Here is an 11,241-nt window from a genome sequence, read left to right as displayed (position 1 = left end):
GAAATTGATAAACCAACGACAACAGTAGGAACATGTCCTGAGCCTATGGTCGTGGGACGGAACTAAATGCTCATAACTGAGGTATAGGGATCAGGAGAGGAATGCAGAAGTCACTGGGCAGAGGAGAGAGGACAGGGTGGGGCCTTTGGGGAGTGCTCAAGTGACCACTAAGTTCACAAGGTAACACAGTGTCCTGAGTGCCGCCCTCCAAGGTGCCCACCACTGAGATATTGAACCACATCCACCTGCTCCTTACCCACCTGTGTAATGGCCACCTCAATCACGCCAGCATCGATGTCCACCCAAGTGCAAGGAAGACACTAGAAATCATCACAACCACGAAACCGCCAAGTCCAGAGGCTCTTCTCAGTTTCCAAACTCATCATCCTGCCTTGAGCCAAGGAGACACCCTCCATTGGTCCTCACCCCTCTCCTGGCTCACAGGTGACAGATAAAAGCCTTCACTCCTGCAGTGGCTACCACACATTCAGAAGAGGAGAGGCAGGATCATGTTCTGATCTCACCCTGTGTTAGAGTTTGCATCTGGTTGTCCCCCCAAAGCCTCATGGAGTCATGCGGCGGACTTCTGGAATTTGCGGTTAATTCCCTATCCAGTACCAGGATTATGGGTGTGAGTGCTACAGCTGGCCTGGGGCAGACAGCCTGATGCAACAAAAGGGAGACAGGCCGCTGCACACCGCGGCCGAGGCCACCCCAGCTACCACTCCACCTCTGCCAGTGCAGACGTCCGGGCCAAGGCCTCCGTGCGGTACTCGAGGATTGTGGCTTCCTTGATGGCCAAGAGCAAGGCGGCCCAGCAGCCACAAGTGGAGCACTAGCAGGCAGCGGTGCACGAGGCCGGGTCCGAGGAGAAGAAGCTGCGCATGCCCGCAGACCTTCGCCCTGAACGCCTACCGCAGGTACCAGGCCTTCACCAAGACCTGGCTGTTGGCCTGCCGGGCTCCAGCCCTCCCGGGGCGGCTGCCGGAGCTCCGGGCGCTGCGCTGCGTGGAGGCGTGCGATGCCCTCCGGTAGAAGCGCTTCTACCTGCTGTGCCTTGCGCCCCTCACCAGATGCCCGCGGTTGTGCTCTCGCCCTTCCGGGACCAGCTGGTGGCGGTCCCAGCAACCCGTTGGTGCTGGCGTCGGTGGCCCTCGATTATAAGCGCCCAGTTCACTTTTACTGGCTGCGAGGTGAAGAAGTTCCTCGTGGTTATAGAAAGTGCTAGATTGATCCCGTGCGATACGAAATAGACTATCAAACAACCAACCAGATTCGAACAACCAAGCAACCCCCAGTTCATGCCATTAGATTATTCTGCACCTATAGCAATCCCGGTTATGAAAGGTAAAGCAGACAAGCTTCCATTGTTTGAGCAGCAGTACCAAAACAACGTCTGTATTGGTCCAGGAACAGCGGACCCATGCTGCTACGGGCATACTGTTTCATCTGTTACCCGACAAACTGAAAAGGGAGACGTTTCTGAAACAAAACCGCACTGATCAGTGAGAAGTCGATTTTAGAGATAACGCTGCTGCAAGCCTTTTTGCTTGGACTGGAGCACGAGCCATGTCTCAAGGATCCTGGGGTGAAGCAGATGTCGCTCGACCTATGGTCTCCCGGGGTGTGATCACGGACAGAAAATAGTTTTCCTTTTTCTGCTACCAGTTAAATACTTCGGCACTGACTGCACAAGCTGATCAAAATAACCCTCGTAAGGATATATGTTGGGGGACGCAAAGCGAGCCCCTTTATGTTGGGGGACGCAAAGCGAGCCCCTTTATGAGACGATTGAGGATATAACGTGAAGGGTTTTAATGATAATGTCCTGCTTCAAATAGTTTACTTTCTCCTGAACAAACCGGAGGAAGACAAGCCACGGGTGTTGGAAAACGAAGGAGACACTGATTGAGGACTTTGACTTTATTTAAATTTTATGAAAGGAACAATAAAAAGAACTTTGATAATGCTGTGTGTAGCTGAGATCCTCAGTGCATCTAGTGTTGGGCTTGTCTCTCCTGCTGACCTGACAAGAGTCAGGAAGAACAGTGTGCTCTGGAGCTGCCGGGTGGGTGATGACAGCACCAGGGTCGGAGGGAAGGAAGACATCTGCGCAGGAACTCTCGCAGGGGCAGGAGGAGCCCTCAGGGAGCTGGGCTGTCGCCGCAGGGAATCCCTTCCCTTCAGCAGTTGTGTCAGGTAAGCACCCGCCAGAGTCTGCACAGTAACCCGTGATCAGCTCAGCGCTGAAAGATTTAAGTGTGGCGATAACACGCTGATGAAAAATGATTTTCTTTACATATTGCTCATAAGACTAATACTGTTTTTAATACTTCATATTGTGTATAATTTTCAACAGACTAGCCATAATCCAAGCATCTGAGAATATTTAGATATCTTATTTTCTTTTTCTTTTTATTTTTGTTTTAAATGAATGACAACAGTGTCTCAGAGCCCTACTCAAACTTATTCAAACATGAACAATATTTTCCATATACAGTAAACCAAGGCTTATACCTAAACCAAAATTCTCAGTCTTGATTTAAAAAGAAAAGAAAAGCATAAGTGAGTCAGACTTGCTCTCTGTAGACATTGTTGCTGCTACTCCTCCCTTTTGCTCTTGCTGTTTTGCTGCCTTCTAGTGTCATGAACAGCTGCCTTCTGCCATGTGGCACACTGCCTTGGAGCCTGCTGAGTACAGACTAAAACCTCCACAGACTGTGAGCTAAATAAACCTGTTCTTCCTCCTTTTTGGGTGTCTGGTATTTGTCCCAGCAAGGAGAGAAGAGTAACTGAGACATCCTGCCTTTTGTGTCTGTCTGTGATGGAGGTCCTTATCTTCTGAACAAAAATATCTATTCCTTTGTTTCTCCAATAAAGTACAAGTGGCATGGCCTTACTAGGATTGCTCAATGATTCAGAGAGAAATTAATGTAATCTCATTGCAAACAGCAATGCTATCAGTGCTGTATCAGGTTTAGTACTTGGTATAAAATGTGAGGGGCCCACACTAGGATGGAATATGGAGTATATGAGGATCCATGTGTACAACCCCTAAACACTGCCACAACTCCAAAAGTGCAGCACAGGTTTACTTCTTCTTCCCTCCTCTTACCCACACCCTGCACTGCAGAACTCAGGTACACCTGAGTAGCCTGTATCTGTCTCTGTAGCATTCTGTCCTACCCACCACACTCCTGTTCCTTCCAGAGGAACCAGAACTGTTACTCATCTGAAAGTTGTAAAACTAGAGCTTTCAGTGCAAAGAGGGAGTTCAGCAAGTCTTTTCAGGAGCTGAGTGGGACACTGGGATGCCAGGAAATGGTGGAGAAACCTGCTTGGTTTCTTCCTGCTCATGTTGAGTACTGGATTAAAAACAAATAAAACAAAACCCTGCCCTGGGTTTCAAGATACTTGGATCTCTGAAGACAGAACAGGTGGAAGACAGGCAGATGAGTGGAAGGAGTATGCTCTGGTGGAGAAAAGACCTCCGGGGGGTCCGCAACAGCTCTATTTGGATAGAAAAAGACTGCACAGCTACAGGCTAGGGTGGGGCGCAGATAAGACAGATGCCTAGAAAGACATATAAACAGATGTACAAAACAGACTGGGAAATAAGAGGAAGCAGAGCAGGCAACTAGCAGGAGAAAGTGAGGATACATGTCAAAGTCAGATGCACTGAGAGAAGCTTCAGCACTGAAGGTCGCGGCCCAAGTGCCCCTGGCACCTGCTTGTCCCAGTAAGATAGGACTGGAGCGCGGCCACTCCTGTTCCTGTACTGTCCATGACTACTTTCCCTATAATGGATGAACTTAGAAGTTGAGAAAATTAGTACTGGCCTGATAAATCTAAAATGTGGGTTATCTGGCCCTTAAAAGTAAAAGTTGGCTGACCACTGGTCTTCATCTCTACTGGCCTTTGAGATGCGTGATTTGAAGGTTTTGGTGGACAATGCAAAGTTCCAGGTCACTCAGTAGAATTTAGGAAAGACGAGGTGAGAACCCCGGGTTCCCACTTCCCAGGAGTTTTTCAACTTTATTTTGAATATTTCTCTGGCTTGATGATTAAGCTTCGGGATCAAGCGAGCGCATAATGAGATATCCAGTTGAGGGCTTTGCTCAAGCACCAGCTGCAGCTTCCCACTGACCTGGATCTGGCCCTTTGCTCTTCTAGCACGTAAAGTGGGCCACCACAAGATACATAAATTAACAATGAAAAGGAATCATCAAGCTTTCATGGGGAAGGTAAGGAAAGTTTCCAAAAGGCACCGAGTAAGAAGAAATGCCACAGCCACCCAAACAGGACTGGCTTCACCACGGAATAGATGCCATTCTCTCTCCAAATCAGACGCCACATCAACAGTTTTTTCAGAACATGTTTCCATTCTTCTGGGAGTGGATGCATGCAGCTAACTTATCTTTTTTAAAATTAATTAATTTATTTATCTATTTGGTACAGGGTCTCACTGCACAGCTCAGACTCATAGTGATCTCCTGTTTCAGCCGCCCCAGCACTGGGATTACAGGCATGTGCCACCACGCCCGGTTTTGGTGGCCAGCTCAGCTCAAGGATGGCATGCCATGTGGTACCAGGGATCAAAACTCCCTCCTTGCACTTGCCAGGCAGGTGCTTAGGCCACCGAGCTATCTCCCCAGCCCCAGCTAACATATCTTGACTCTTTTTATTCCCTTTCCCTCACCACCAGCTTCTCCTGCCCTGCATCTCTGGTCTCCTTCCCTCACTGGCATTATTACAGTTATACATTTGTAGTTTATGTTTGTGACACATAATGATTACATCCACTGTGGGCTGCTGGTACATGTACAAGATCCATCGTTTTGGGATTTTGTTTTGTTTTGTTTTGTTTTTGTATCTTAGGGAAGGGTCTACAGGGTGTTCAGAGTCTCACTACTAGATCGGACTCATAGTGATCTGCCTGTTTACAGCTTCCCAAGAGCTGAGATTACAGGTGTGTACTATACCACACCCAGTCTCAATTGCCATTTCAGTGCACCCCAGGGACAGGGCCAGCATGGCGGGCCCTGGGATGGAATCCCAGCCCCTACACCTGTTGAGCCATTTGGCTGGCCCACAAGACACATCTTAAATCCTTTCATGTTCCCATCCCTCTTTGCCTCCTCTTAGTCTCTCCAACCCCTTCCCATTTGCAAAAGATCGCTCTGTTTCCTTGTATCAGTTTTATATTTTGTGATTTATTTGTTCTTTGTCTTAGTCTAATGAGAGAAACCATACAGCATTTAAGCTTGTGTGTCTGGCTTATTTCACTTAATATTGTGCTTTAAGGTATACCACTCTTTCTCCATGTATCTCAGATGTATCCTTCCTCATAGCTGAGTAGCATTCTATTATGTACAGATACTACATTTCCTTTATCCACATACCCACTGAAGCTCTTATAGGCCGCTTCCAAGGGCTAGCTCTTCTGCCATGTGCTGCTGTAATCATTGGTATGCGTGTATCACTGTAACATGTTGCCTTTAGCTCTTGTGGGTAGATGCCTAGAGGGAAATACCTGGGACTAATGGAATTTCTATTTTCAGTTTTCTGAGAAACCTCCATACTGATTGCCATAGTAGTCTACATCCACAACCTAGAATGCAATCCCTTGTTACCAAAGCCATGCTAGCTAGCATTTGTTATTATTGGATTTCTTGATGACTGCCATTCTTTCTGGCATGAAAGGCAAACTTCTTGTTGTTTTAATTTGTATTTCTCTAATGTCCAGAAATATTGGGCATGTATTTATGTTTATGGGACTTTTGTGCTTCGTCTTCTGGGAAGTATCAATTCATTTTACTTTCCCATTTTTTATGGGGTCCTTTCTTTTGGGAAATCAATTGCTTTGAATTGTTCTCTAAATACTAGTCCTTTTTCTGAGGGTTACCTGGCAGCATGTTTTCTATTCTGTAAGCAGGCTCTTCACTCATCGATTGTTTCCTTTGCTGTGGAAGAGCCTTTTACTGTACTTTAGTGTAAACCCATTTGTTGACTCTTGCTGTTGGAGTTCTGTTCAGAAAGTCCTTACCTACACCTGGCTTCAGAATTTTATCTACTCTATTTTCCAATTGGTTGTTTCTGTTTTAATATTTAAATTGTTGATCTATTTTTATCTTAACTTAGCACATGGTGGGAGAAATTAGGACAGCTATGAGTCAGTTTTCCCAGCACTATTTGCTAGAGAGACTGTCTTTCCTCCAGTGTATGTCTTTGGCTTCTTCATCAAGGATCAACTAGCTGCCTGTATCTGGGGTTGCTTCTCCATCCTCTGTCCTACTCCACTGATGCTCATGCCTGTTGTCGAGCCAGTACCATGCTGTTTTATCTGCAGTATAACTTTGTAGTATAACTTGAAGTCAAATATTCCCTGTTTTGCTCTCATTGGCCAGGATTACTTGGGCAATTCTAGGTCTCTTCTGGTTCCATATGAATTTTGGGATTTTTTCTAGGTCTGTGAGGAATCCTGTAGGTATTTGACTGTGATTAAGTTAAATCTATATATCAGTTTTGCAAGTATGACTATTTTAACAATACTCTGTTCATTCTGCCTATCCAAGAAAAAGGATAACTTTCCAACTTCTGATGTCCTCATCCATCTTTTTTTTTTTTCCCAAAGTACTATAGCATTTAATTGTAGAGGTTTCTCACTTCTTTGGTGTGTTAATCCTCAGGTATTTAACTTTCTTATTGCTATTGTGAATTACATTATTTTCCTAACTTTTTCAACGACTTCATTATGGTGTATAGGAACACTACCAATTTTTGTGTGATTTTGCATCCTCCTACATTGCTAAATTTGATTATTAATTCTAAGGGTCGTTTGGTGGAATTTTTAATGTAGAGGGTCCTTTTTTGTGTAAATGATAACTTGATCTCTTACTTTTCTATATCTATCCTTTTGATTTCTTTCTCTTTCCTGATTACACTGGCTCATGTTTTGAGTAATATGCTGAACAGAAAAGGTGATAGTGGCCATCCTTGTCTTGCTGGAGATTTTAGAAGGAAATTTTCCAATTATTTTCCCATTTAATATGATGTTGGTCACTGGTTTATCATTAATAGCTTTTATCAGAGTCGATAAAGTATTTCTATTTCTATTTTCTACAGTTTTTATCATGTATGGGGGCTGGATTTTTCTGTATCTCTTGATAAAATCATGTGGGTTTTGTCCTTGCTTCTACTTATGTGGTGTACTGCATTAATTGATTTGCATATATTGACCCATTCTTGTGACACCAGGATGAAAACTACTTGGTTGTGAGGTATGATCTTTTTGATGATGCACTGCGTTCTACCTGCCAATATCGTAGTGAAGATTTTTGCATCTATGTTCATTAAGGAAACTGGTCTCTAATTTTGTTTCTTAGTTGGGTCCTTGTCGGGTTTGGGGGACAGAACCATGCTGGGTTCCAGAAATGAGTTTGGAAGCAATCTTTCCCTTTCAAATTTATTGAAGAACTTGAGGAATATTGGTGTTATAACCTCCTTAAAAGTCTTGTAGAACTCAGTAATGAATCCATCAGGTTCTGGCCTTTTCTTTGTCAATAGGTGTTTTTGTCCTGCCTCAATTTATGTGCTTGTTATTGGATTGTTCAGAATATGTGTGTCTTCTTGGTTTAGTTTTGATAATTTGTATGAGCCTAGGAAGCTGTCCACTTATTCAAGATATTTCACTTTCTAGGAATACAGTCTTTCATAGTAGCTGCTGTCTTCTGAATTGTGACAGCATGTGACTTCACATTTCTTATTTCTGCTTTCATTTATGTGAGTCTTCTTTTTTCTTTTGTTCATTAGTTCAGCCAGGGGTTTACCTATTACGTTTGTTCTTTCAACAACCAGCTCCCCGGTGTAGCCCGTGTTCTCCTGCCTTCAGCTCTCTGCTTTTCTTGCTATCTGCAGAAATGTTTCCTTCTTCTTCAAAGATGACCTTTCAGACATTTTTCACAACCTTTCTTTCCCCTGGCTCCAAGAAGTATGAGAATGTTTCATTCAAAAGACAAGCCAGGCACCGTCCCCTGGAAAGGCCAGGCTGAGCACACACAGCCACCAGTGGGTTTCAGAGGAAAGATACCACCGCCAAAGTCCTCTTCTAAGAGACAGCATGTGTAGTCACAAGCGCCATGTTTCCTGACCTTCCACCTCTGGTCCAAACTCCCCAGTATTTTCAGCGGCCACCTTCTCTGTCATACTGCCCTCTGCTGGTTATATGAGATCACTACAAGAACACAGAACTTGTGGGATTCAACAACTTTGCTAAGGTTTCCAGAAGCAAATAAAGCTTAAAAATTAACAAAAATATTTAACTCCATAGAAAATGTGCCAGATTATTTAGGTCACAATTCCAAACACCTTTCTGAAGGCAATAATATGATTCTATGTTCCCTTTAATAACCTCCACAAAACCTAAAAGCCCTCACCCTTTTCTCCAGACTCTAAGCTTCCCCCAAGACCCTGACATCGACTATGTGGCTTCTGGTGAGGGACCTCATCTCCTCCGTGTTGCACCTGTGAGAAAGTCCACAGACAGAAGAAAGATCCATGGACTGTGGAGGAAATCCCTGCAATGACCCTGGACACAGTCAGGGGCCACCTGATTGGGAGGCACGGACTCCCTTCCAACAGCAAAGTATCCTTTTCCTCTTTGTCATAGTCCTGATTTTCCCAAAACACTTCAAGTTTTCTGTAGCTTCACACCTGAGTGATGCCCTCCAAAATACAAAGTGCCTCAGTGCACAGATAATCCATTCCACATCCATTCATGAAAGATGCCCCCATGCTACTCTTCCAAAAGACAGTGAAGCCTACACAAATCAGCCTTGCTTGGAGCATCTTTCCCTAGACCCCAGACCTGTTCTCTGGTCTCAGCTTTAACCCTGTGGCCAGGATCAGCCAGTCCTCCTGAGTGCTGCCTTCACCACTACTGCTGCCCTCTGCTGGCTCAGGGGTTGGCTCCAGGCTTGGCACACTCCTTCCTTGGGGTGTGCCCCTGGTTTCACTCTCATGGGATTGTGAACATCAAGGAGAGTTAAAACTTTAAGAATACAGCAGTAACTCTAAGCAACAGAAATAAGCAGGATGTTCTTATTTTCTAGTCCTTCATCTTCTAGAAGACATTTATAATACTTATTCATCCCATTCTCTCCTCAGACAGCAGACCCTTCCTGCACTCTGAGAGGATGAACTTTGCTTTCTACTCCCTCAAGAAAACAGCACCTCAGAACATTCCTGAATGTGCTGTCTTACTAGTCCTGAGGATGAAAGGATGTTTTCTACCAGAAAGGACCAGCCTTCTAAGCAAGTAGATCCAAAGGTGAAAGCTCTTAACAGCCCTTGGGGCAGTGTGGGACACTGCAGAGTAAGACAGAGGCATAGCTACATTAGAAACATCCACCTTCTCAGGGAACCATCTTCCTTTCTGCCAAGCAGAAGGACTCTCCTGGCCAACATAATAGAAAGTGTGGATAGTAGGGTCATGGGCCTCAGGACTCCAGAATATCCTGGTGAAGAGTCCAGAAGACACACAAGGATTTCAGCTCTGGGCCAGCAGCTTGGTATGATCTTCGTCAGGGGCCAGCCTAAGAGAACATCCCTGGAGAAATCTCTTCAGCCAGCCTCTGGGTCTGTCCATCCATGCATGAGAAAGATATAAATCCAGGGAGTCCAAGGCTATGGTAAAAATTTCACGTGATTTCTACTCATTTGCTTGATTCCACTGCTTTCATAAGTTAATATGCTACTCTCAGTTCTGCTTTGATAAATTCATATTGATATCTCTGGGTTATTTCACCTTTTCTCTCTAACACTGATTGTTAAAGTATACCTGGTCCAATAAAATGACAGCTTCTGAGCACATACTATGCGTGAGCCATTGACCTGGGTGCTGGAGATACAGCCAAAACTAGGACAGGACCAGTCAGAGAAGTCAGTGATATTCCCAGATGTGTGAGTTCAGATCTTGTGGAGGGGCCAGGAGTAGTGAGATCCTAAAAGAAAGTCTGTAGGGTCACTTGTTTGTTATGTAAGGAAAGGAAAGGCATTCCATATAGAGGAAACAGCCTGCAGAGCTACCTCGGCTTGTATGGCCTACGTCCACTCAGTTTTAGTCTTTCACTTACCAAGTTTGTTTTTCTCAACTCTATCTCCTCCTGGAACTAGACACAAGCATCATTCAAGTGAGAGGCCAGAAGAGGAAGGAGAGCCAAACCATCTAATTGCTTCAATACAGCAATTAAAAGTGACAATTGAAATTTTGACCTACATCTACCCAGAAATTAAGGCAGTGTTACCCAAACCAGTCCTGAGATTATTATTCTAGTTCTTGAGATTCTGTTGGAACAGAGAACCCTAACAGCTAGAAGAACCTTCAGATTGACTCCTTCACCTTGGGTGAGGGACACTAGGGAAGAAAAAGGTGAACCCTTGGAGCTCAACCGCCCCACCAAAATTATACACCAAAGACCCAAGTTTATGACCTAACGGCCTCATGAAATATTCAACCTTCAAATGCTTGAAAAGCAAAAGGGTGGTCATCCCCAGTCTGTTTCCTGGAGATTTTAGATTGAATCACACTAAATCTAAATATGTGAGTCCTGGAGACTGACAATAAATCACCTTGAAGCCACTATCCCAGCTGCAGTCTCCTTTCTGAAGGAAATTGTTAGCTCCTTGGTCATGGGATCCCAGATTCCAGAGCAACAGGGACTGGCAAAGATAGCATGGAAAAGGGACTCGAGCTGGGTTTCAGTCCTGAATTGGGAATATAGGTAGCAAGAAAAGACAGGTGGAAAGCACCAGAAGATGATTGCATTGGTGGGTCTTGAGATGAGCCAAAGTCTTTTCAGCAAGGCTTTATCTTGTCAGTACACTGTTATTTGAGCATCTCCTAAGACAAGACACAGAGTTTAGGTTGGGACCCCTGCACTAGAATTCACTGTTCAGTGCTGAAAATCTCCTCTGGGCATTGATTAACTAAACTATACACCTTCTTCTCCTCAGTCACCAATTCTGCTCAAGAACTATTTAAAGCACTCATGCTCCCTCCTAGGGCTTCCCCCAAGAGTATATGGACAGCAGGGCCTGGGCCTGCCTCCTGCCCGCCACAGCATCTCTTCCTCCCCATTGTCTCCTGATGACCAGATGAGTTCCTTATAAGGTAAGGATGGACACTCTGGAGTTACAAGAATCCATGTCATGACATCTGCTTTAAAGTCTTGAAAAAGTGAT

General features: G+C 44.7%; 1 pseudogene; it reads left to right on the top strand.

Annotated features, from left to right (window-relative positions):
• The first annotated feature begins 1,021 nt into the window (after positions 1–1,021).
• LOC101559683 lies at positions 1,022–1,912 on the top strand (annotated as a pseudogene).
• The last annotated feature ends 9,329 nt before the right edge of the window (positions 1,913–11,241 follow it).

Source organism: Octodon degus, unplaced genomic scaffold (assembly GCF_000260255.1).
Source record: "Octodon degus isolate 3935 unplaced genomic scaffold, OctDeg1.0 scaffold00048, whole genome shotgun sequence".
Taxonomy (NCBI): domain Eukaryota; kingdom Metazoa; phylum Chordata; class Mammalia; order Rodentia; family Octodontidae; genus Octodon; species Octodon degus.
This window is presented reverse-complemented; position numbering and strand designations above follow the sequence as displayed.